At 41.8% G+C, this 25918-nt stretch overlaps 1 protein-coding gene and 1 long non-coding RNA gene across 7 annotated transcripts in view; one reads left to right on the forward strand and one right to left on the reverse strand.

Moving 5' to 3' along the window:
- The window catches only part of numb (NUMB endocytic adaptor protein), a 150361-nt gene that overhangs the window by 69143 nt on the left and 55300 nt on the right, over positions 1 to 25918 (reverse strand). The gene's annotated exons all lie outside the window — the stretch shown is intronic.
- Positions 6810 to 17592, forward strand: LOC117501122. Its single transcript, XR_004557933.1, has 3 exons — positions 6810 to 6819; positions 7109 to 7111; positions 17497 to 17592. It is a non-coding gene; the product is annotated as an uncharacterized LOC117501122 (long non-coding RNA).

Raw genomic sequence — 25918 nt, forward strand, 5'->3', positions numbered from 1 at the left:
CAAGTTTAGAAAAAATTTTGATCAAACAAAGCGCCAGTCTCTCAGCAACTTCTCAGACAAAGGAATTCCGACGAGGGGCTGGACGACTCCTCCCACAAGGAGTGCTCACAGGTGAATGATGTCACCGACAGGCGTGGAAAAACTCACGCATGCGCACGGGTTCAAGCATGTCTGACGTAAAAACATATGAATGAAATCCATATAGTTTTTGAAAAAAATAAAAAGGACCTATACTTTATTGACAGACCTCGTATGTTCTTTAGGGTTTTAGCGGGGGAAAATTAAGCGAAAGAAAGAATAAACGAAGCAATCGAAGCACTGTTTCAATCTGCGAACCACTGCTTCGATTGCTTCAAGGTTCAAAGCAAAGCCGCGTTGCAGAAAAGTTGATTACGGACCCGCTGCAGGGTCTGTAATCAATGTAGAGAAATGATCATTTTCCTGACAAACACCCCCCAAAATAATGGCGACTCTGAAGGACCGATAACAGAATCGTTAAGCAAAAAGCTTGTTGATGTCGGTGGATCGAATCATTTCTTAACGATATCCGAAAGGAACCGGTTCTCATACCCTCCCTATGCAGAAGAGGTTACAATTTGCCAAAGAACACATCAACTGGCCTAAAGAGAAATGGAGGAATATTTTGTGGACTGATGAGAGTAAAATTGTTCTTTTTGGGTCCAAGGGCCGCAGACAGTTTGTGAGATGACCCCCAAACTCTGAATTCAAGCCACAGTTCACAGTGAAGACAATGAAGCATGGTGGTGCAAGCATCATGATATGGGCATGTTTCTCCTACTATGGTGTTGGCCTATATATCGCATACCAGGTATCATGGATCAGTTTGGATATGTCAAAATACTTGAAGAGGTCATGTTCCCTTATGCTGAAGAGAACATGCCCTTGAAATGGGTGTTTCAACAAGACAGTGACTCCAAGCACACTAGTAAACAAGCAAAATCCTGGTTCCAAACCAACAAAATGAATTCCTTGCAGATGTGAAGAAATCATGAAAACCTGTGGTTATACAACTAAATACTAGTTTAGTGATTCACAGGATTGCTAAAAAAAAGTAGTTTGAACACAATAGTTTTGAGTTTGTAGCGTCAACAGCAGATGCTACTATTATTGTGAACACACCCTTTTCTACTTTTTTTTTTTTTTTTTTTTTACTAATAGCCCAATTTCATAGCCTTACGAGTGTGCATATCATGAATGCTTAGTCTTGTTGGATTTGTGAGAATCTACTGAATCGACTAGTACCTTGTTTCCCATGTAACGATAAGAAATATACTCAAAACCTGGATTAATCTTTAGTCACATAGCACTACTATTATTCTGAACACTACTGTAAATAAAATAATAATAAAAAAACTGACTGCGAGGCTTGCATGTTCAACCTCCAGCTGAAATGGATCTGCTGAATTGCAGAGAAAGAGGGATAAAAAAAAACGCAGGGAGCCAGTCCACCAACCTTTAAAAAAAAAAAAAAAAAAAAAAAGTTAAATTTTACAAGTTGCGGGCAAAAAACAGAAACCACATCCTATCGCCATTTCAGCAAAATGTCAAGATTTTGGCGCAGATATTTTGCCATTTGTGTCCAAATGAAGATTTTTTGCATGGGAGCGCTCAGGTTGTGCAGATTTTTGCTTTGATATTTGTCTTTTTTTTTGATCCAGCACACCTTTTTTTTTTTTTTTTTTTTTTAACACATCTTGGATGTGCGTGTCTCTTCTGATTGATTAACATTTTGGCACAGAGACATTGACTATGTTTACATGCAGCCAATAACCCTTTCATAACCGGAATATTGGCAATAACCCGGTTGCGCACGGCCATGTAAACGCCTGCAAAAACCTGAATATGCTCATATTCCTGTTTTTAAAAACCTGAATAAGACCCCTGGGTTACTCCTTTTCTAACCCAAATATCAGGTCATATAAACGCGCATCGGGATATCCCCATAGAAAGGAACATTATTTTGTGTTCTGCGCATGTCCTATCCGCAAGGAATCTTGGTCTTGTGAGTACGGCAACTACTTGTATGCGGTGTGTGCAGCCCACCGGACACCACAGAAGCAGAGATAAACAGCGCATTGTGTTCTGCATCCTTATTAGGCGGGCCGGTCGTGGCACCGGCACCAGCATCACCGGGATTGCTCTGCCTCCGATGCGCTTACCGTCTGCGGCTCGGTAAACGCCGCAACAGACCACTCACACCGCCCCCCTGTGCGTAGCTGCGCCAAATCTGGCAACAGGTCCAGAGACGCTCGCTGTTTTGATGGGGAGGCAGCCCGCAGGAGAGAAAAATGAGAACGTGTTCATGCCTGTTTGAGAAAAGTGTGTAGTGAGGGGTTTTACACGAAGCAGGATTTGCACGAATGCCAGATCAAATCAAGCACCGGTGGACAACGTGCGTCGCTGTTTAGATGGGGATATTCCAAATGATACCAATGACCATGTATACAGGAGTAACTCTGTCTGCTTAAGCATGTAAACGGGTTATTCCTAATGATTCAGAAACCGGAATATTGACCTTAACCCGAATATTAACGGCATGTAAACGTAGTCATTATGCCATTGCTTAGGGAGAGCCCGTTGGACTATTGATGTTTAAAAACGCAAAAGTACTTTTTATCCAATATTTGATTAATCAACAGAATAATCGATAGAATACTTGATTACTAAAATAATCGATAGCTGCAGCCCTAAAATGGAGTGAATTATTATTATTTTCCCCCTCAAAATTCTACTCACAACACCCCATAATAACTTTTTTTTTTTTGGCCAATTTTTAAAAATAAAAACTAAAATCATATGTACGTACAAAAGTATTCACACCCTTTTCTCAATACTTTGTTGATGCACCTTTACATTACAGCCTCATGTCTTCTTGAAATCATGCCGCAAGCCACTCCTTTGATATCTTGGCTGTATGCTTAGGGTCATTGTTCTGCTGAAAGATGAACCGTCACCCCAGTCTGAGTTCATGAGCGCTCTGGAGCAGGTTTTCATCCAGATTGTCTCTGGACATTGCTGCATTCATTTTTCCGCCATTGGTCTCCCAGTTCCTGCTGCTGAAACACATCCTACAACATGATGCTGCCACCGCCATGCTTCACTGTAGGGATGGAGCCTAGTTTCCTCCAAACATGATGCTGGCATTCACACCAAAGAGTTAAATCCTTGTCTCATCAGATCACAGAATTTTGTTTCTCATGGTCTGAGAGTCCTTCAAGTGCCGTTTGGCAAACTCCAGGCGGGATGCCATGTGCTTTTTGGTAAGGAGTGGCTTCTGTCTGGCCACTCTACCATACAGGCCTGATTGGTGGATTGCTGCAGAGAGAGAAGAACCTTCCAGGACAATTCTGGAAGGTTCTCCTCTCTCCACAGAGGAATTCTGGAGCTCTGACAGAGTGACCATCAGGTTCTTGGTCACCTCTCTGATTAAGGCCCTTCTCCCCCAGTCACTCAGTTTAGATGGGTGGCCAGCTGTAGGAAAACTTCTGGTGAATTTGAACTTCTTCTATTTATGGATTATTGTGGCCACTGCTCATTGAGACCTTCAAAGCAGCAGAAATGCTTTTGTACCCTTCCTCTTGACACAATCCTGTTAGCGGGAGGTGATGGTCTAGTGGTTAAAGCGTTGGGCTTGAGACCAGAGGATCCTCAGTTCAAATCCCAGCCTGACCGGAAAATCACTAAGGGTTTTTGGGTAAGGTCCTTAATCCCCTGGTTGCTCCCAGTGTGTAGTGAGTAGTACCTTGTATGGCAGCACCCTCACATCAGGGTGAATGTGAGGCATTGATGTGTAAAGTGCTTTGACCGTCTGATGGTGGTTGGCTCTCACTGCGGTATTGTATCACTTCCTGTTCCGGAGCACAGCGGTGTTTTTCTGTATCTGTTAGCTGTTTAATCTGCGCAGTTAGATTGATCTAGTTATCTAGATTACAATTTGTTTCCCAGTGTAATCTTTACGTGCCTTAACTAAAGCACTCCTTCTGCTGAATCACCTCTAAATTATTTACACATTATTCACTTTGCGTGTTTTTAGGAATCCGCTAGGTTAGCGTAGCTACTAGCTCTTACCCGATTTAGCATGGCGGCTTCTCCTGTCTCTCCCGCACGTTTCTGCTCTGGGGGTGTATTACTTCCTCGGCCTCCTTTAGCAATTACGGTACTTGTAATAAGTGCAGCTTATTCGTAGCTTTGGAGGCCAGGCTGGGCGAATTGGAGACTCGGCTCCGTACCGTGGAAAATTCTACAGCTAGCCAGGCCCCTGTAGTCGGTGCGGACCAAGGTAGCTTAGCCGCCGTTAGTTCCCCCTGGCAGATCCCGAGCAGCCGGGAAAGCAGGCTGACTGGGTGACTGTGAGGAGGAAGCGTAGCCCTAAACAGAAGCCCCGTGTACACCGCCAACCCGTTCACATCTCTAACCATTTTTCCCCACTCCTCCCGCAGACGACCACCCGCCGAGGATCAAACTCTGGTTATTGGCGACTCTGTTTTGAGAAATGTGAAGTTAGCGACACCAGCAACCATAGTCAATTGTCTTCCGGGGGCCAGAGCAGGCGACATTGAAGGAAATTTGAAACTGCTGGCTAAGGCTAAGCGTAAATTTGGTAAGATTGTAATTCGTCGGCAGTAATGACACCCGGTTACGCCAATCGGAGGTCACTAAAATTAACATTAAATCGGTGTGTAACTTTGCAAAAACATGTCGGACTCTGTAGTTTTCTCTGGGCCCCTCCCCAATCAGACCGGGAGTGACATGTTAGCCGCATGTTCTCCTTGAATTGCTGGCTGTCTGAGTGGTGTCCAAAAATGAGGTGGGGCTTCATAGATAATTGGCAAAGCTTCTGGGGAAAACCTGGTCTTGTTAGGAGAGACGGCATCCATCCACTTTGGATGGAGCAGCTCTCATTTCTAGAAATCTGGCCAATTTTCTTAAATCCTCCAAACCGTGACTATCCAGGGTTGGACCAGGAGCAGAGTTGTAGTCTTACACACCTCTCTGCAGCTTCTCTCCCCCTGCCATCCCCTCATTACCCCATCCCCGTAGAGACGGTGCCTGCTCCCAGACCACCAATAACCAGCAAAAATCTATTTATGCATAAAAATTCAAAAAGAAAAAATATATAGCACCTTCAACTGCACCACAGACTAAAACAGTTAAATGTCTAAAAGGTCTCTCTCTTCTAAGTCCCTGTTGGTAAATGATAATAATTGATCACATATTGATTTATTCTGCCTAACAGAAACCTGGTTACAGCAGGATGAATATGTTAGTTTAAATGAGTCAACACCCCCGAGTCACACTAACTGTCAGAATGCTCGTAGCACGGGCCGGGGCGGAGGATTAGCAGCAATCTTCCATTCCAGCTTATTAATTAATCAAAAACCCAGACAGAGCTTTAATTCATTTGAAAGCTTGTCTCTTAGTCTTGTCCATCCAAATTGGAAGTCCCAAAAACCAGTTTTATTTGTTATTATCTATCGTCCACCTGGTCGTTACTGTGAGTTTCTCTGTGAATTTTCAGATCTTTTGTCTGACTTAGTGCTTAGCTCAGATAAGATAAATAGTGGGCGTTTTAACATCCACACAGATGGAGAATGACAGCCTCAACACTGCATTAATCTATTATTAGACTCTATTGGCTTTGCTCAAAAGTAAATGAGGCCCACCCACACTTTAATCATATCTTAGATCTTGTTCTGACTTATGGTATGGAAATAGAAGACTTAACAGTATTCCCTGAAAACTCCCTTCTGTCTGATCATTTCTTAAAACATTTACATTTACTCTGATGGACTACCCAGCAGTGGGGAATAAGTTTCATTACACTAGAAGTCTTTCAGAAAGCGCTGTAACTAGGTTTAAGGATATGATTCCTTCTTTATGTTCTCTAATGCCATATACCAACACAGTGCAGAGTAGCTACCTAACTCTGTAAGGGAGATAGAGTATCTCGTCAATAGTTTACATCCTCATTGAAGACAACTTTGGATGCTGTAGCTCCTCTGAAAAAGAGAGCTTTAAATCAGAAGTGTCTGACTCCGTGGTATAACTCACAAACTCGTAGCTTAAAGCAGATAACCCGTAATTGGAGAGGAAATGGCGTCTCACTAATTTAGAAGATCTTCACTTAGCCTGGAAAAAGAGTCTGTTGCTTATAAAAAGCCCTCCGTAAAGCTAGGACATCTTTCTACTCATCACTATTGAAGAAATAAGAACAACCCCAGGTTTTTCAGCACTGTAGCCAGGCTGACAAAGAGTCAGAGCTCTATTGAGCTGAGTATTCCATTAACTTTAACTAGTAATGACTTCATGACTTTCTTTGCTAACAAAATTTAACTATTAGAGAAAAAATTACTCATAACCATCCCAAAGACGTATCGTTATCTTTGGCTGCTTTCAGTGATGCCGGTATTTGGTTAGACTCTTTCTCTCCGATTGTTCTGTCCGAGTTATTTTCATTAGTTACTTCATCCAACCATCAACTGTTTATTAGACCCCATTCCTACCAGGCTGCTCAAGGAAGCCCTACCATTTAATGCTTCGATCTTAAATATGATCAATCTATCTTTGTTAGTTGGCTATGTACCACAGGCTTTTAAGGTGGCAGTAATTAAACATTACTTAAAAAGCCATCACTTGACCCAGCTATCTTAGCTAATTATAGGCCATCTCCAACCTTCCTTTTCTCTCAAAATTCTTGAAAGGGTAGTTGTAAACAGCTAACTGATCATCTGCAGAGAATGGTCTATTTGAAGAGTTTCAGTCAGGTTTAGAATTCATCATAGTACAGAAACAGCATTAGTGAAGGTTACAAATGATCTTCTTATGGCCTTGGACAGTGGACTCATCTCTGTGCTTGTTCTGTAGACCTCAGTGCTGCTTTTGATACTGTTGACCATAAAATTTTATTACAGAGTTAGAGCTGCCATAGGTTTAAGGCACTGCGCTGCGGTGGTTTGAATCATATTTGTCTAATAGATTACAATTTGTTCATGTAATGGGGAATCTTCTTCACAGACAAGTTAATTATGGAGTTCCACAAGGTTCTGTGCTAGGACCATTTTATTCACTTTATACATGCTTCCCTTAGGCAGTATTATTAGACGGTATTGCTTAAATTTTCATTGTTACACAGATGATCCCAGCTTTATCTATCCATGAAGCCAGAGGACACACACCAAATTAGCTAAACTGCAGGATTGTCTTACAGACATAAAGACATGATGACCTCTAATTTCCTGCTTTTAAACTCAGATAAAACTGAAGTTATTGTACTTGGCCCCACAAATCTTAGAAACATGGTTGTCTAACCAGATCCTTACTGGATGGCATTACCCTGACCTCTAGTAATACTGTGAGAAATCTTGGAGTCATTTTTGATCAGATAGTCATTCAAAGCGCATATTAAACAAATATTTGTAGGACTGCTTTTTTTTGCATTTACGCAATATCTCTAAATCAGAAAGGTCTTGTCTCAGAGGATGCTGAAAAACTAATTCATGCATTTATTTCCTCTAGTCTGGACTATTGTAATTCATTATCAGGTTGTCCTAAAGTTCCCTAAAAAGCCTTCAGCCGTTTACAAGCTGGTGTACTGAGATTAGTGTCTTGTCCTAGGACACAGACAAGTAACATGAGCATGATTCAAACCAGGGTCTAGATGTCACATTTTGGCCCTGATCAGGGCTTTGATTCCATTTTTCCCTCCTTTCTTTTGCTCCCTCTCTACCCCAGCATTGTTTTATTAGTTGTTTATTTTCATCATGTGTTTCTTCTGTGTTCTATTTTGCTTACCACTTTGTTTCTTTGTTACTTTTATACTTTGGCCATAGTTCAGTTCCGTTCTAGTTTTGTTCTGTCAGTTTGTGTTTTCATTGTTGAGCATTAGTTTATCACTTGTTTATTTTATTCATCTCTTTTGTGATATCAGTTATGCTGTAATGTTGGGTTTTGTTTTCTGTTACCATGTAGTCTCTGTTTTGCTTATAGTTTATATAACCACTTTGATGTCTTAGTCAGTTCCAGTTTAGTTTTGCTTTAGTATTTAATTTTCCATTTCTTCTCCGATCGGTTCTCACGTAGTTTTTCTTCTGTACTTATTATATCTCGGTTCGCTTTTAGTTCTCATGATTCATGCTCTGTCCTGGCCCTCTTCACATTATATTATATTCTGTCCTAGGTTTCTGTTTGATCTCTGTTCTCAGTTTTTTTCCTTCACCCCATTTGTTTGTGGTCACTCCACACCCTGCACCTGCCATTGTCTTTCACTTAGTTTCTTTCTGCTTTGTCTTTCTATTCACTCTCACTCTTGACACCTGCTCACGTGTCTTTGTCTCTTACATCACTCCACTTTGTACACTCCCTTCCTCACTATCTTGTCCATGTATAATCTTTGTCCTCCAGCCACGCCCCCTTTCTAGATCATTCACCTTATGTGCACCTTGTTAACACCAGTCTATTTAAACTCCACCCAGCCACCCACCTCTGCCATCTTGTCATCGTTTGTACACATCCTAGCTCTTTTATTCAGTCTTGTTTTACCTAGCCGTGTTTTTGAAATCTGCTCTGTGTTTTTGATTACACCTTTTGCCTCATTCCTGAAAACTGTTTGCTCGAGGCACTAACCCCTGCTTGATTATGACTGTGTGTTTGCCTAGCCGTGTTTGTACTGCACAATAAGGTCATCTAGCCTCTTTTTGTTAATCGTGAACAACATCCATGAGTTTTGAAACTTACAAATAAATACGCCCAATTGGCATAATTTGTGCAGTTTCAGTACACTCACACAGTTTTATTACGCATACATTTATCCACGTTACCCCTGTGTGCAGTCTTAAAGGGGACAAAAAATTTAATAGGTACAATACTGGTTTACAACTACAGCTTTGATGATTAATCAATTATTAAATTAATCACCATCAATTTTGATAATTGGTTAACCACATCTCTGCACCAGGCCCCAAACACATATATCCTTTGCAACAAAGTCCCATGTCATTGTTCAAACATTAAAGACCTTTATGAAAAGAGTTTTAATGGTCAATATTTACAAATGCTTTCTTAGTTACAGATAAAGTACAAATTTACTAGGGCTGCATGATATTTCTTTTCAACATCGCCATCGCGATGTGCATGTGTGCAGCTGTTACATCACGGGGACTCGCAGCGTGGCATAATACATTAAACATGCATGTTTGCGTTTCCAAGTGATAAGGGTAAAAAGTCTGCTTTTGGGTCATTCCATATGAACTCAACCAAATTCCAGAAATAGCCCACGGTCACAGACTCAGCTTTGACTTAAAAAAAAAATTGTGTTGTTGTCTCTACATGTATAATGAACACATGCAAAGTTTTAGGTGGAAAATCTTAAGCGTTTCTGAACTATGGGCTTTTAAAACAAATGGTGGTGTATTTTTGACACTTGCGAATTGTGTATGGTCCTGAGTAGCCACTTTTGGATACCAATATCTCAAACAAGCAAAGATATCTGGCTGGAATTTGCTTTCCTGGGTACTTTGGGCCAAGGCTTTCAGATTCCGTCATCAGAAAACACTGACCTCTTCTAGTTTCTCAGTTATTGATCCCCAAAGTGGTGATGTTTTTATGTGCAAAAATGGATTTTCAATTTTCAGAACTTATGAGACTGGCTTAAAAAAACAACACTTTTTGACTGGCAAATCACAATGTGAGCAACTACCCATGGTCACGAAACTTTCAACATAATTGTACATATCTTACAATCACTTGCTCAAAAAACAGCTTGTTTTCTCACCTCATTGATATTGAATAACAAAAAAACAAAAAAAAGAAGTCGACCTTTTCTGTCGTGTGACCACTAACATGGAGTCAAACATGGAGTGTCAACATTTTTTATGTTTTCCTTCTCCAAAACAGAAAAGTGGACAGTACATACTTTCCAACTAGTCCTAAATTGGTAATAACATGGAGATCTGGGCACCGTAGTGGTGAAACATATGAGTTCATAGACGGAATGATATCAATTTCTTCTGAATTAATGTTCTGTCATGATGAGAAAGCTTATAAAACCTTGCACTTTGTCACTGTAGCTCAGGTGCAGACAACACGTGTTCTGGAATGGCAACCAGCAGGCATTCTGGTGATCAGTAGCAGACCATGAGAGAAGTCCAGTCTTCGTCTACTTCGTGAAGTTGATGGACCGAGGCCCATGGTTGCTCCAACTACGCAACCTTACAAACCATCCTTATCCCTAAATGCATGAAACTATTTTCCTGGCTGTTAATTCAGCATTATCCATCTCACATGCTGGCTGCTTGTGCCAACAACAGTTAACATGATCAGCTGATATCCTTTTCCACTTGTCCATCCAGAAAAATCCTGCAAGATATATCTATATCATATATCTATATATCTATATCTATATATATATATATAAATCATTATAGATCTGACTTGTATTGGGGGAAAACTGCTATGCAGATTTCTTACCCTTCTCCTTTGGTGCTGGTAGTAGTAAGTGAAATAGGTAAAGCTCCTACTCATAACTCTTTTTTACTTTTACAGCTATTTGCTATAAAAGAGTGAGCTTTTCTTCCAAGTCAAGGTGAGGCATTTAAAAGTACTGTGTACGTCAACCTCAACATCAATAGTCTTCTCCAATGATCACTTCCACTAAAAACATTTTCAATTCCACTATGTTTTTTTTTTTTTTTTTTTTAAAAGCAGACAATACACAAACACAATGCAGTCAAACAAACTACACAACCCTTGATCTGCCACAACATCCAGCTCAGAAGTTTTTATTTCCTCTTTTTCTTCAACAGGTGAACATTTAAAGCTTTGTTGCCTAAACACAATGAAGTCGCCATTAGAACTATTGGTCAGGAGGCACAGTTCACCATTCTACTCAGTGTACTGTATGCAGAGAAACAATTAGTTTTCCTTGCCCAAGTGCAGTCAATGTAAGGCTCTGTTTTTCTTCCAACACAGGCAGCAATGTGCACTTTGTGCTTACTTTCCTTGTCATCTAAAAAGAAGTGTATTTTGTAGATTTTGTTGCACTTTGTGACTAAATCTGGAAGTCTAGAAGCCAAATGTTAGCAGAACTGTGCAAAAACATCCCACCGGTTTGACGATGTGTAGCAGCACTGATAAAATCTACATTCACAGCTTCCAAATAATTGTGATTAATCTCCGGTCTTTGGGGAATCCAGAGGAGTGGAAGCTTCTCCAAAGCGTGACTGTGTCACAGTCAGTTCAGGCTTCGTGTGCATATTAAATTGTCAAGTCATATGTACGCAGGTGTGTTATCGCGACGGAGAGTCACCTTGACTGCAAAGCTGCATTTGCCACTGCGAACCGCCCTCTCGTCTGTCTGCCATTGGTGAGGCCGACTTGACTCCGGCACATAGATTGTCTTTCTTCCGGCGGAAGCTCTGCCGTAGCTTATTCATCACCAAGTTGCCTGAAAATGGTGAAAACATGTCTATTAATTTCAGGTAAATGTTTAGATGATGGCAGTAGCATACAAAGACGGGTATAACACTGCAAAACTGGAGAGTTGACACACACTCACACACAAAGCAATCAAAGTTATCAGGGTACAGTAAATGTTTGTAAGTAGGATTACCAGTTCAAATGCACAGAATACTAGATTTGTGGAAAAATCTGAACAAGTTTGACACTGGTTCAAAGTAACAGAGGAATAATGCATGGCTCTTATCGTACTTGCACACAGTAAAATCTCCTCTCTTACTTTCACACACTATTTGACACAAACACCTGTTGTATCCATTCAGATCAATGTGCTGAATGCGGGTCAAACTGTTTAACTACCGAGATTGTGACAGCCCCGCTATAGTCGAATTTGTCCCACCACAGTTTCAGAATCTCCTAAAAATGCTTGTACAATTCTTGTAAGATAAAAGCTCTAACATTGCTCTCCATCAGCATGTCAGTCAGTCAGCCACGCCATCTCCATCTGTTCATTACTTTGTCATCCTGCTCCCAGACAAACGCCTGTGAAAACATTACCTCCTGGGTGGAGCCAACGAATTCACTTATGATGCATTATAATTCGTTTATTGCTGCTGTTAGCTGACTGATAGATGTTTGGTGAGGGGGTTAAGAAGGTAAAGGGCCTGTCACAGTGGCGTATTCGTAGACCTGCTCATTGCAGCGTTGTTTCATTTAAATACGCCCAAAACACGCGCATACTCAGCCTTTAACAGTGTTTGTTCATATACTCAACAAAAATATAAACGCAACACTTTTGGTTTTGCTCCCATTTTGTATGAGATGAACTCAAAGATCTAAACTTTTTCCACATACACAATATCACCATTTCTCTCAATATTGTTCACAAACCAGTCTAAATCTGTGATAGTGAGCACTTCTCCTTTGCTGAGATAATCCATCCCACCTCACAGGTGTGCCATACCAAGATGCTGATTAGACACCATGATTAGTGCACAGGTGTGCCTTAGACTGCCCACAATAAAAGGCCACTCTGAAAGGTGCAGTTTTATCACACAGCACAATGCCACAGATGTCGCAAGATTTGAGGGAGCGTGCAATTGGCATGCTGACAGCAGGAATGTCAACCAGAGCTGTTGCTCGTGTATTGAATGTTCATTTCTCTACCATAAGCCGTCTCCAAAGGCGTTTCAGAGAATTTGGCAGTACATCCAACCAGCCTCACAACCGCAGACCACGTGTAACCACACCAGCCCAGGACCTCCACATCCAGCATGTTCACCTCCAAGATCGTCTGAGACCAGCCACTCGGACAGCTGCTGGAACAATCGCTTTGCATAACCAAAGAATTTTCTGCACAAACTGTCAGAAACCGTCTCAGGGAAGCTCATCTGCATGCTCGTCGTCCTCATCGGGGTCTCGACCTGACTCCAGTTCGTCGTCGTAACCGACTTGAGTGGGCAAATGCTCACATTCGCTGGCGTTTGGCACGTTGGAGAGGTGTTCTCTTCACGGAATGATGCGAAGGAGATGTGTTGCACTGCATGAGGCAAATGGTGGTCACACCAGATACTGACTGGTATCCCCCCACAATAAAACAAACTGCACCTTTCAGAGTGGCCTTTATTGTGGCAGTCTAAGGCAACACCTGTGCAATAATCATGGTGTCTAATCAGCATCTGATATGGCCCACCTGTGAGGTGGGATGGATTATCTCAGCAAAGGAGAAGTGCTCATTATCACAGATTCGACTGGTTTGTGAACAATATTGAGGAAATGGTGATATTGTGTATGTGGAAAAAGTTTAGATCTTGAGTTCATCTCATACAAATGGAAGCAAACCAAAGTGTTGCGTTTATATTTTGTTGTTGTGTACTTGCAGCTGCGTGTGTTCGCGTTTTAATGTGCACACAGTTGTGTGTGCATGCACCAAGTTTCAGTGCTATTTTCTGCCTCTGTGGAAGTGCGCTCTGTTCTCTACTGCATGGTGTGGCTCAAAAAAGTCATTTAACAGTCATTTTCTTTTATGCAGCGAGTGTGCTTTTATTTAAAGAGTCACAGCTCTGATTAGACACACACAGAGAGAGAGAGAGAGAGAGAGAGAGGAGGAGAGAGAGAGATGAGAGAGAGAGAGAGAGAGAGAGAGAGAGAGAGAGCTTTTACGAAACGATTGCAACACAGTGAAACAGTCCTCATATAATTAGTCCAGTATGATAAAGTGAAGCAACGATCTTGCAGTATTTATAGCTCCAGAAGAACAACAGGAAGATGTGAAGTGGCGCACAGTACCGTGTTGAAGCGTGGGCGGGCTCACAATAGCGGACAGTAGCATCGCGTGAAGGCTCCATGCTGTGCTGTACGCTGAAGAAATTAAACAGGTTTAATTTCTTCCATCCTACGCGCGTAGCCCTCAACATACTGCTGCGTATTGAGAAAAACTCCACGTGAAGTGGGTGGAGAGCTGCTCATTACAGCGTAGACGATACGCTGTAATGAGCAGCTCTATGTACACCACTGTGACAGGCCCTCTACCCTCAGGGTTGACTGATCTATACACATGGAAAGTAAAAAGATAGTCTAACCTCTCAGCAGCTGATATAGATATGACCAACCAACTGTATTTGTTAAGAACTTCAAAACAACCACAGTGGACCAAAGTGCTGTACAGAAGCATAAATAAAAATAATCATAAAAGACCTAACTAATCACTTAAAACATAAAATTGTAAAAATGCAACCAAAATAATTAAAAGCCATAAAACATGAGTAAAAATAACAACCATAAAATAAAAAGCAATAAGACAAAATCAAATAAATGAATGAAGTCAATGTCTTAATAGGTGTCAAAGGCCAAGGAGAAGAGAGAGGTTTTGAAGAGGCCTCTCTAATCTGCTGATGCAGGTCATTCCATAATTTTGGAGCCACAACAGTGAATGCACGGTCCACTCTGAGCTTCCAATTAGTTTTATGCACACTCGGGAGTAGGCAGCTGATCAACTGGCCTGAGAGAGCGAGTGGATTTCTAAGGGTGTAGGATCTCAGAGACGTGGGGCGGAGCAAGAGCATTCAGGGATTTAAAAACAAATAAAATAATTTTAAAATGAATCCTAAAATATACAGGCAGCCAATGGACTGAGGCTAAAATGGGGCATATGTGCTCATATTTGCATGTGCCAGTTAAGACGTGCAGCAGCGGTCTGTACCATCTCAAGACAGGCAATGGAGGACACATCTGAATGTTTCAACCTCTTAGCAATAAACAAAAGTTTTTTGCTTTCAGTAACTCTTCTGAGAAATTATCGCCGTTCTATCGGCAAAATTTCGGCCAATAGTGAGTACTTTGAAAAGGGCTTATATCGGCCAATAATATCGGCCAGGCCGATATATCGGTCAGGCTCTACATATAAGGTCCCACAGTTGACAGTACATGTCAGAGCACAAACCAAGTATGAAGTCAAAGGAATTCTCTGTAGACCTCTGAGACAGAAATGTCTCAAGACACAAATCTGGGGAAGGGTACAGAAACATTTCTGCTGCATTAAAGGTCCCAATGAGTACAGTGGCCGCAATACTCCATAAATGGAAGAAGTTCAGATCCACCAGTTTTCTTAAAGCTGGCTGCCTGTCTAAACTGAGCGATTGGGGAGAAGGGCCTTAGTCAGGGAGGTGACCAAGAACCCAATCTGTCAGAGCTCCAGCATTCAAGAGAGGAGGACCTTCCAGAAGGACAACCATCTCTGCAGCAATCCACCAATCAGGCCTGTATGGTAGAGCCACTGTTTAGTAAAAGGCCCATGGCAGCCCACCTGGAGTTTGCCAAAAGGCACCTGAAGGACTCTCAGACCATAAGAAACAAAATTCTGTGGCCTGATAAGACAAAGATTCAACAGTTTGGTGTGAATGCCAGGCGTCATGTTTGGAGGAAACCAGGCACCAGCCATACAGTGAAGCATGGTGGTGGCAGCATCATGCTGTGGGGATGTTTTTCAGTGGCAGGAACTGGGAGACTAGTCAGGATTGAGGGAAAGATGAATGTAGCAATGCACAGAGACATCCTGAATGAAAACCTGCTCCAGAGCGCTCTTGACCTCAGACTGGGGTGACAGTTCATCCTTCAACCAAACAATGACCCTTAGTGCACAGCCAAGATACCAGTGCGCACTGCCCACTGATTTCCCTGATCCAAAATGGTGACTACACCTTCTTTCCGGGGCACGTCTCAGTGCGACTGCAGACTCTAGTTCTCATATAAGGCTCTGTAGGTGCTCCAAGCTTCTCAGGGTTACCCGAACAACGTGCAGGCATGAAAATTTCAGAAAGTACACTGTGAAATTAGAAAAATAATGAGCAAACCAAGACCTTCTATGAATAGTTTTGCTGTGGTTTCTTTCAATGTCAAAGTAATGGTAGCTGCTGCACAGTGCGGCATCTTCATGTGAATGTAGCGGTGCTATTAATGCTTAGCATTTTGTGAACTAGAGTCTGGTGTCCTGTCGAGGATGTACCATGCCTCTCACCCACTGACTGTTGGGGTAAGCTCCAGCTCCCTAATGACCCTCAACTGGAATAAGAGGGTATTGAAAGTCAATGAACATATTGAACTGGTAGGATAAGATGCCTTTAATACACCAAAACTGACTTCCAAACACAGACAAAAATACAATCATGCAGTCACACAAATGTAGACAAATACAGGCATATGCTACCACTTAACTACAAACACCTGCAGAACTGAACTGTCTGTTTAGATAATGAAAACTGCCCAGTACGCCAGCAATAGCTGTGGGTACAACATCTGCAAAAGGTGAGGCTCTTATCTGTCTGTGCCAGGCTCTAGCTCTGTGAGACATATGCTGCAGTGTTTTCATCCCTGACCAGGCCACGGAGACACACGTGGACATAGCCAACTTTGTACTGTCCCCAAAACAGAAACCTGTGTCGGAAGCCTCAGAAAATTCACAGCAGACCGAATCTGTATTACATTGTTGCATATTTCATGTGCTGCAAATAGATGGTGAAGAAAAGCAGTAAATTAAAAACACCTGCATAAGTGAGGTGAGTGTAACCTCTAAATGACAGCTATTCACTTGAACAAATAGGGGTTGGTAGTGTGACGAGGTTGGCAAATCAACAACTAAATTCAAATGCAGTTCTGCTTGTGGATTCTGGGCTTTCGTCTGTGCCCACTGTGTAATACAGCTGATGAATTTGGATATCTGTAGATACCCAGGGGTCGAAATACATTTTTTAACCCACTTGCACTGGTGCAGGTAACAAAAAAATTACTTGCAACCAAAAAAAAAAGTTACTTGCACAACCAAAGAAACTCGAAGCAGGTCCGGTGTGGTTATGACAGGAGTTTGAGGGAAGAGCAGTAGCATCAGCAGCAGAGTTTTTTTCCCCACCACGTGCGCGCTGCGCGAACGAATCATCACAACAACTCGCTCCGTGTGTAAGAGTCATAAAACGCAGGGAAGACGAAGACAACACACTGGAAATTGTTTTTTGGATAAAGTTACTTGTACCAGTGCAAGTGCAGTATAAAATTACGTGCACCACTCGAATAATACGTGCACAAACTAGCACATGCACATACTATTTCGAGCCCTGGATGAAGAATCAAACTGAAACGAACAGGGAGAATTAAGACTTTAGATTTACTCAGTGTGTGAATGCTTCAAATATTAAAACCAGTCTGTTTGCCTGAGGATCGCAGCTTTCAGCCAATCAACGGACAGCATTAATCGTAATGGACTGCATTTATATAGCGCTTTTCCATCTGCATCAGATGCTCAAAGCGCTTTACAATTATGCCTCACATTCACCCTGATGTCAGGGTGCTGCCATACAAGGCATTCACTACACACCGGGAGCAATAGGGGATTAAAGACTTTGCCCAAAGGCCCTTAGTGATTTTCCAGTCAGGCATTTGAACCCAGGATCTTCTCGTCTCAAGCCCAACACCTTAACCACTAGACCATCACCTCCCCACCAACTGCTACAAAAGACCAGATGCTATACAAAGGACGTATTTCGACTTATGAGTAAATTACAAGAAACGTGTCAACAATCGCACAACTTACCTACACCTTATGTCCCGCATGTGCAGGATGTGAGTCGTACCCTGGCATACGTTGAAAATTTTATGCATGCCAAATATTTTTCGAGGTGCTCGGCATATTACGACGTATATCAGCGTGCTTCAATGTGATCTTAACTTATAAAAAAAACAAAAAACAAACAAAAAAACCCAAAAAACTTACCCATAACTTATTAGACGTACACCTGCATATGCCCAGCATTTTTAATACAGTGGGCATACGCTGCCTAAATGGTCATGGTGTGACAGGGTGTAAGAGCTGTCTGTGTGTGCAAGTGTGCGTGGAGGGGGGTCCATGGAGGATTGATACATGGAGTTTTTCTCCATTTAATTTGATCTTTCAAGGAGCAGAGTTGAAAATAAAAATAGGGCATGTAAAACTCTAAGTTACTGTTTGTAATGTTATGGGTTTGAGCTTCAAACGGAGAAAGGACTGGGATACACAAAAACAGGTCAAATCCAGGCAAGAGTCTCCCGTGCGTCTTCAGGGTAATTACAGATTAAATTTCACAACTCCTTTTACAGAAAACCCATTGCTGCACCACTCCACTGTGAAGCTGTATAGCTGGGGATGCAACAGACAAACGCTGTACTATACACACTTCTCCAGTTACAGCCACAGAAGCCTACAACTCCTTTAAGTGGTTCGTTGGCTTCCCTTACTACTCTCCTTCTGACAGAAACATTCCTACAGACAACAGATTAGATGATTATGCTATACGAGCAGGTTGGAAAGTTTCTACAGAATTTCACATACTTTTTTCCCCACATGGTCAAAACATACCTATTACAGTGAATGTACCATTGAGTACCATCTGGGAGTGTTCCATACTCCTTCAGTGTACAACAGATCCAGTGGGAAATGCTATTATTCAAATTACATACATGAGTAAACTGCTGAATTGTTTTAGCCTCACATCACTGTAACACAGTGCTGTCCTGTGTTCTACACAACACATACAGATGCAAAGTGATGAGTGAAAATGATCACAGTCCCCAAGAACACGGTGTGTTGGCGTGAATTTGCAATAACAGACAAAGAGACCAGTCAATAAAGACCCCATTCAGACTGGACTTGCCAAGCTGGCAGTCAGATTCGGGCCAAATCTGTCTTAAGCTGGATAGAGTTTTTCTGAATCTGAACAGCGCTATTCGGATTTAAGTCGGATTCACCGAGGTCTAAATGCAAATGTAGCTTGAATCTAGCTAGCTTGAGGATCTTAATATCATACTTTCAGGTTTGCAGGGTCAGCATTCCAGTTAAGTGCAAAATCCATGCAAACTCCTCCCAAATTCTGAAGTTAACTTTGCCCAAACTTTGTATAGCATCTGGTCTTTTGTAGCAGTTGGTGATTTCTGCAAAAAGAAATCCGGAGACCAGGAAACGCAAAACAAGTTGGTAGAAATTTATCAGAATCAAAACATATTTGAGGACAATGTTGCAACACTAGCAATGGAGGGGTGCGAGGAGACAGCAAGCCAGTACCGTAGCACAATAAAGAGCCTCAAGGCCAAGTACAAAAAGGTGAAGAATCACAATGCAAGGAGCAGAAGAATTTGGCTTCAGCTGGATTGCCGTCTCCAATCTGAAATGGGTCTAAGTGACTACTTACACCAAAAATTGCACAGATTTTTGCCTGCAGCAAAGTGAAGCGTTTGAAAACAAGACAAATGAATGTTTCTTCATCCTTCACTCCCACTCTGTCAGACACAGAGACAAACAGACCCCTTTATTTGGGTCAGCTCATGTTTGGGCTCACTGCGGTACCACTTACGGGCTGCATGCTTCCACCCTGCAGAATGAAGAGCAGGAAGAATTTTGTTTTTGTCTCAAATGTTTGCAGCATCACCTCTGGTGCAATCTTAAAAGGATCATTTCCAAAATGGTGTTCATATACTTAACTTAAGCACCTGTCACACCATCATAGTAGAAGGAAAACCATGAGGAGCTGATACAAACTTTGGACAGACTGCCATCTGTTCAATGTCTTTCCGTGGTATTTTAAGGGGTGTATCATTACACCTGACCTACACAGAGAACTGCTTTATGAACTTGTTAATACTAGTGAATCCTCTAGGACAACTTTGCAAGAAGGTGTACTCACATTATATGCTGAAGAATGGATGCTTCCTGAAGTTTAGTTGAGCCAAATGGACATGTTGTTTAGCTGGGACACGTTATGCCATTCATCCAAGTGGCTTAATTAGTTTGGGATAATACTGCTTATGGAACTCCCACTGACGTCTGATGAAGCCACCTGGATGAGTGGGCAAAACATTTCCCAGCTAAAGAAGTCCAGTTGCCTCGACTAAAGTTCAGGAAGCTTGTGAGCTTCACCTGGATGACTGAGAACCTACAAAAAGTTATGATGAATGAACTGCATTTACCAAAAGAATCAGATCTCCTGTCCTGAAACAACTGATTCAGTCTTCTTGTGTTCAATATACAGTAATTGAATAACTAGCAAAAACTGGTGAGGATAAGCAGGGCCCATAGACTTTTCCCTATGACACCACTGGGGGCTTTCTGTTTCTTTCATGCCTTCATAAACAACCTCCAGTAACTCTGCTTACAAGTTGCTTCATGCCTCCCAAGAGTTTTCCCATCTCCTTCCACAAACTGGGCCCTTTGGATGTCCCTGTAATCTATTAAACTGGAATTATACAGATGAAAATACTGCCAGATTTGTTCCACCTCCCTCTTTTGCCACATGCAGTGGTGTTTAGCAAGGTTGGAGTCAACTCAGCTGTTGCAGCAAGAACCTATCCAACTGCAGGTCTCTGATGTATATTTTGGTTACAAAATGTGCCATACACTACTCTGACTACCATGATGAAGGACTGAATAAGCCAGAGGGAGCACAACACAGAAATAACACTGAGGTGGGCAGCTCAAAGCTGAGGTGGAGTATTGGGGGTGGGAGAGATTAATCACGTGAGGTGGATTAAATGCATAGTTTAGCTATTGACCAGAAAAAGGAAATCAAAGAGAGAAAAGGAGAGAAACCAGGATAGGGCAGACAGTTAGTGTTGAAAAGAATAAGACATTTAAAAGACAACAACCAAAGAGGAAATGGACAAAATACCTACTATGGGAAAGGTATTGTCTGTATTGCAACATTTGTAAAGAGGTGTAATTTTATTTAAAGCGGCAATTCATTTTGAAGTTATTAATTCTGAGCCATGCAGCATTTGGAGCTGTGCCAACGGAAAGGAGGACGATTCTCGTTTCTTGATTGCAACAAGACAAGAGTCCCAGTTAGTGACTTTAATACACACAAAAGTGACTTTTGTGTGTATTTTAATGACTTTGAAGAGGGGTTAAGAAGCGGACTTACCGCTTCTGAAGAGCAACGAATCAAAGAGCCACGAGCCATTGAATCGAAGCATTGATTCATTAATTCATGCTTCAAACTGGAGTCGCGCTGCAGAAACAGTTGATTACAGAGCCGTTACGCTTATTTTCAGTACAGCGTAACGGTCCAAAATAAGCTTAACGGTCCAAAATTACAGCGTAACAGGCCGTAATGCAAATTTGCGCTAGCTAGAACCCTGCTACAGCATGGTGAAAATGACAGTGTCCAACTCCTCCTGGATGAGACAAGTCCATTTAAGGTTTCTTTCCTAGACAAGGATAGTACCCGTTTACAGCTGGGTGAACTGCTACAATGCAGATGAAACGCCTCGTCCAAGGATACAGACATACAGTGTGATAGAGACCAAAACTGAGATAGAGTGAGTGGTCAATGTTCATTTGTATATTGTATAACACAAGCGTACAAGTATTAAAATGAAGTATTCCACCATGAACCTTTGACTGGTGATGCAACAGACAAAAAGTTGCATTATTATCAGTTTCTCGAATTACCTCCACAGAAGCACAAAACTCTTTGCACAGCCTCTGTGATCTGTGCTTAGAGTGCACCAATTCACAGAAACCATGCTCAATGGAGTAACTATCTGCTGCTGGCTATAAATGATGTTTCTGTATCAGTGGTACTGCTACTGGATCTGAGTGTTGGCTTCTGACAGAGTATATCATATTATTTTGTTGGAGAGGCAACAGTACTTGTATAACAGTGTATGACAAACAAGCTCATAACTGAAGTGTAATCTCACAGGCCACTTACAATGACTTATTTATTTTTTAAAAAGACTGAGCTCTATTTTCCACATGGCACATTTCCCACCAACACAGTCATTTTCCTCTCCTGCACCCACATCCTCCAGATCAGTGGTTCCAACCTTGGTCCTTGGGTGTCTCCCTTTGTCCTTGGCATCGTTCAGGTGTCTTTTGATTGTCTGAGCTGACATGAATGAGGTAATCAGAGTAGGGAGCGATGTGCACATTAGGAGGACACAAGGACCACAGTTGGGAAACACTAATCTATCAATTCCTCGTAGACTTAATGTTGCACTTTTTCAGATTCAGTTCACTGTATTGTAGGTTGTGATGGAGCTTACGCCTCCCAGTACAATGGCTTTGCAAACATCGCACGTTGCTGTCTTGCTTTGTGGTGTTTCCAGTATAAAATATTTCAACACAGCAGACATGTTATGATGCAAAGTTGGTCAGTGACAGTCAGTGCTCCTCAATGCTTGCCTGAAAACTGTGGAAGGGATTTCCTGAACGGAAGTATGTGGCAAGAGACGTGGAGTAATAGGACACGCCTCCATTCAGGAAGGCCTGGCCTGGTTTTCTGGCACAATTTTGCCAACATTTATCATTCTAGCAACTGCCCCACAACAGCATTTTCACAAACAGTTTCAAAACATCCTTGTCAGAATATGCAGCAGACTTGCAAATAAATGAACAGAGCTGCAAAAACTACATGTTTTTGTTGTAATGGTTTGAGTGCCTAAACTCCATCAAACTAGGTCAACCTTTACAGCAGAATGCTGCTGAGAACACAATAGTTACTCATGTATGTGACAGACCTGCAAAGATGTACTGGCATAATAACAGATTCTAAGCTAACAAAACCCAGTGCACAAATGTGTTTCATACTTGCCAACTGAGAAGAAGCACGTGCTCTTTTTGTTTGAAAGAGATCGACATCACAAAAAGTGGAACACAGGGTGAATCGCCTCATTGAGCTGCAAGACATACTGTCTGACTTGGAAGTAAATTCCACTGGAAAACTGAGCAAATCTTGGGACAGAGAAAAAAATTAGGGGGGGGGGGGGGAGCTACTCATGGAAACCATGTTAACTTTTCCTCCTTGACATAACATGAGCACAGACTTTAACTGCAGCATAGAAAGCATACAAACAGAAAGTGATAGACAATGAATTTAAGACAAAAACAAAATACTCACTCTAGAACACAATATGGAAAAAACAACATGAAAAAAAACCCGCTCTTTCTCGTATAAGCATTTGAAAAAGATGACTAGCTTTCGGGACAACAGAAAGATAATGGTTCCATTATAAAGCTTTAGTGTTCTTCAGAGAAGTAAATTTCATTAGAACAGTTATAGAAAATCAGGCCAAATACCACACAGGGTTTTTTTTGTTGTTAGTTTTTTGTAAGAATAAACAAAATCACAGTTACACATTTACCCCATCTGAGCAATATATGATTAAAGGAAAAGAAAATTTATGATTTGGTTGGTAGATTATGATATTGAGAGCCCATATGAAAAGTTTGTAGGCATGTGCAATCATTTATGTTAAAGGTATGAGCATTTTTGTATGGCTGGTCTAAAGCCACCAGCAGGCTGCCATGCTGTCTGCTATAACAGCGATGTGTGACGTCACATGGGAACAGAGGTTCAAAATTCCACCAGTGTCACTCTTCAGTATAGAAAGGGCAAAGCACGTAAGTGGCAATCAGCATCCCGGATCGGTATCGGGTTCCGATACAGACGTAATTCGTGGATCGGAATTTCCTGATCCAATCTGTGGACTTTTCTTTGCTGAACGGGAGGAGAGGAGGGGGAGGTTTCTGAGCTGAAGGCGAGCCGTTTCTTCTGCGCACCGCAGCCGAGAAGCCACCGGTAACTGCAAATTTCCACCAGCTCTCGGGTTCAAATGGTCTGTGCCGCTGAGCATGAATTTTCTGAAAAATTAACTGAATTGTTACTAAAAATCAGCCAGTTCAATGTCCCGAGGCTGTGAAACACTGTAACAGCAGCTCAGAACACAGCTGAGGAGGACAGCCGAACAGAGAGTCATCATCTCTCTGTTGAATGGGGGAAAATCCTTCAGTGTTTACCCAGAGTTACTCCTGTGAATGCCGGCGATGATACATTTCGAAATTTAGTTTATTTTACAGTTGAAAGGCTTCGTGTTTGCTCACTTTGTCACTTGTTTTTCCTCCAGAAGGATTCAACGGCCTTGGTGAAGCATTTGCTCCCCTCTTATCTGCCCATATGTCCACCCCTACAGCCTACTGCTGTCAAGGCAACTTCAGACTTTATGCACACAGACAGAAACTGATACAAACTCATTTCCACACATGACACATGTCTTACAGCTCATGTCACTCTCATGTGGATTAAAGTCATGAACTGGGACTCTTGTTGCAGTCAAGAAACGAGAATCGTCCTCCATTCCATTGGCACAGCTCCAACGCAGCGCGGCTTTCTGCTCAGACAGAGTCCGGTCAGAATTAATAACTTCAAAATGAATTGCCACTTTAAATAATATGACACCTCTTTCCAAATGCTGTAATACAGACTAAACTACAATCGATTAAGACGTTTTTTTCTTCCCAAAATGAGACGTCCTGCATCCTTAATGAATTAAACTGATGCTGACGCGCAGCGCAGCCAGCTGCAAAAGCTCAGATCAGATGTATGCCAATAATGTCTGAAAGAATATGTTTTTGACAAAAACTACAGATTTTGTTTATTTGTATTTATGTCCAGAGATCAAGGATCCACCATGTAGAGTTTATTATGTCCAGAGTTTAAGGATCAGTGACCAATTTCATATTTATTTAAGACTCAATAAAATGTTGTTGACATACAAAACCTGTAAAGCCTACTTTTAGTACACAGAAAATTCACAAGCGGTATCAATAAGGGAATCGATAAGGAATGGGCTCGATAAGCGGAATCGATAATGCCATTGATAGATAAAATCTTATCAATACCCATCCCTAGTCTGTGTAAATCATCCCACCCTTCCTTCTGGCTCCTTTAGGCTTTCTGCTCCCGCCTACAAAATCCATAGGCTCTTTAATGTGGTGCTTTTTCAAATGTTTGATTAAGTTTGCTGTATTGTAGGTGATGACGGTGCTTCCGCATCTCAGTACAATGGCTTTACAAACACTGTATGTTGCTATCTTGCTTTGCAGTGTTTCTAGTATAACATATTTCCACACAGCGGGCATGTTGCAATGAAAAGTTGGTCAGCGACAGTGCTCCTCAATATTTGCCTGATAGCTGGCTGGCTAACTGCGGAAGGGACCTCCCAAATGCAGGCGTGTCTCACTACTCTGCGTCTAGCTGAGACATGCCTCCGTTCAGGGCTGCTCCCCCCCACACACGCACACTCTGCAGCCAGCCAGCAGCACTTGTGGAGGACGTTTCAGCAGAAAACACACACAAACACAACGTGGCTGCTGGATCAGAAAACTACGCAGGTTGAATGATGATTTATTGTCATTACAAGAAGTGCAACAAAATCATCTTCGCACCCAATTACCTCAGAAATGCAACAATTAATCCACAATTATTACTGGTTGAGCATAATAATGGCACACATCAGAATTAAAACACCCGCACATATACATTTCAGGGGTCAAAATACATTTTTTTTACCTACTTGCACTGGTGCTAATAACAAAAAAATTACATGACCAAAAAAAGTTACTTGCACAACCAAAAGTCAGTCTTATATCAACCTTAAAACTCCTCCCCTGATGTGTCAGACTCTTCCTCTCTGGGATAGTTTGAGGGGAGAGCAGCAGCAGCGGCAGACAGTTTTGGTTTTTTTTTTCCACGTGTGAGCGCGAACGAATCGTCCGTGAAGATTATTTTATTTATTAACTACACAGATGTATAATAAAACAAATGGGACTGTTTTATAACACAATTATGACAGAGTTTGAGGGGAGAGAGAGCGAGGAACTACGGAGCCCTAGAAGTGTCATCGCAAAATGTTTTGCATGTGGAGGGAATGTGCGCACATTCTATTATATGGTGCGCTCATTGTATTATATTGTGCGCATGTTTAACCATTGTTTGAGTAAACAAGGCATGATCTACTTAAACATGGTCACAATTTGTAAACATGCACTCAATATTGTCTTGACACATAAATGTTGGCTATTAGCCAACAAACCAGGAGACAGTGTAACACATTTCCCCATTAGAAATGGATCTGGTCAGGGTATATC

This window comes from Thalassophryne amazonica, chromosome 19 (assembly GCF_902500255.1).
Source record: "Thalassophryne amazonica chromosome 19, fThaAma1.1, whole genome shotgun sequence".
In the NCBI taxonomy this organism is placed as follows: domain Eukaryota; kingdom Metazoa; phylum Chordata; class Actinopteri; order Batrachoidiformes; family Batrachoididae; genus Thalassophryne; species Thalassophryne amazonica.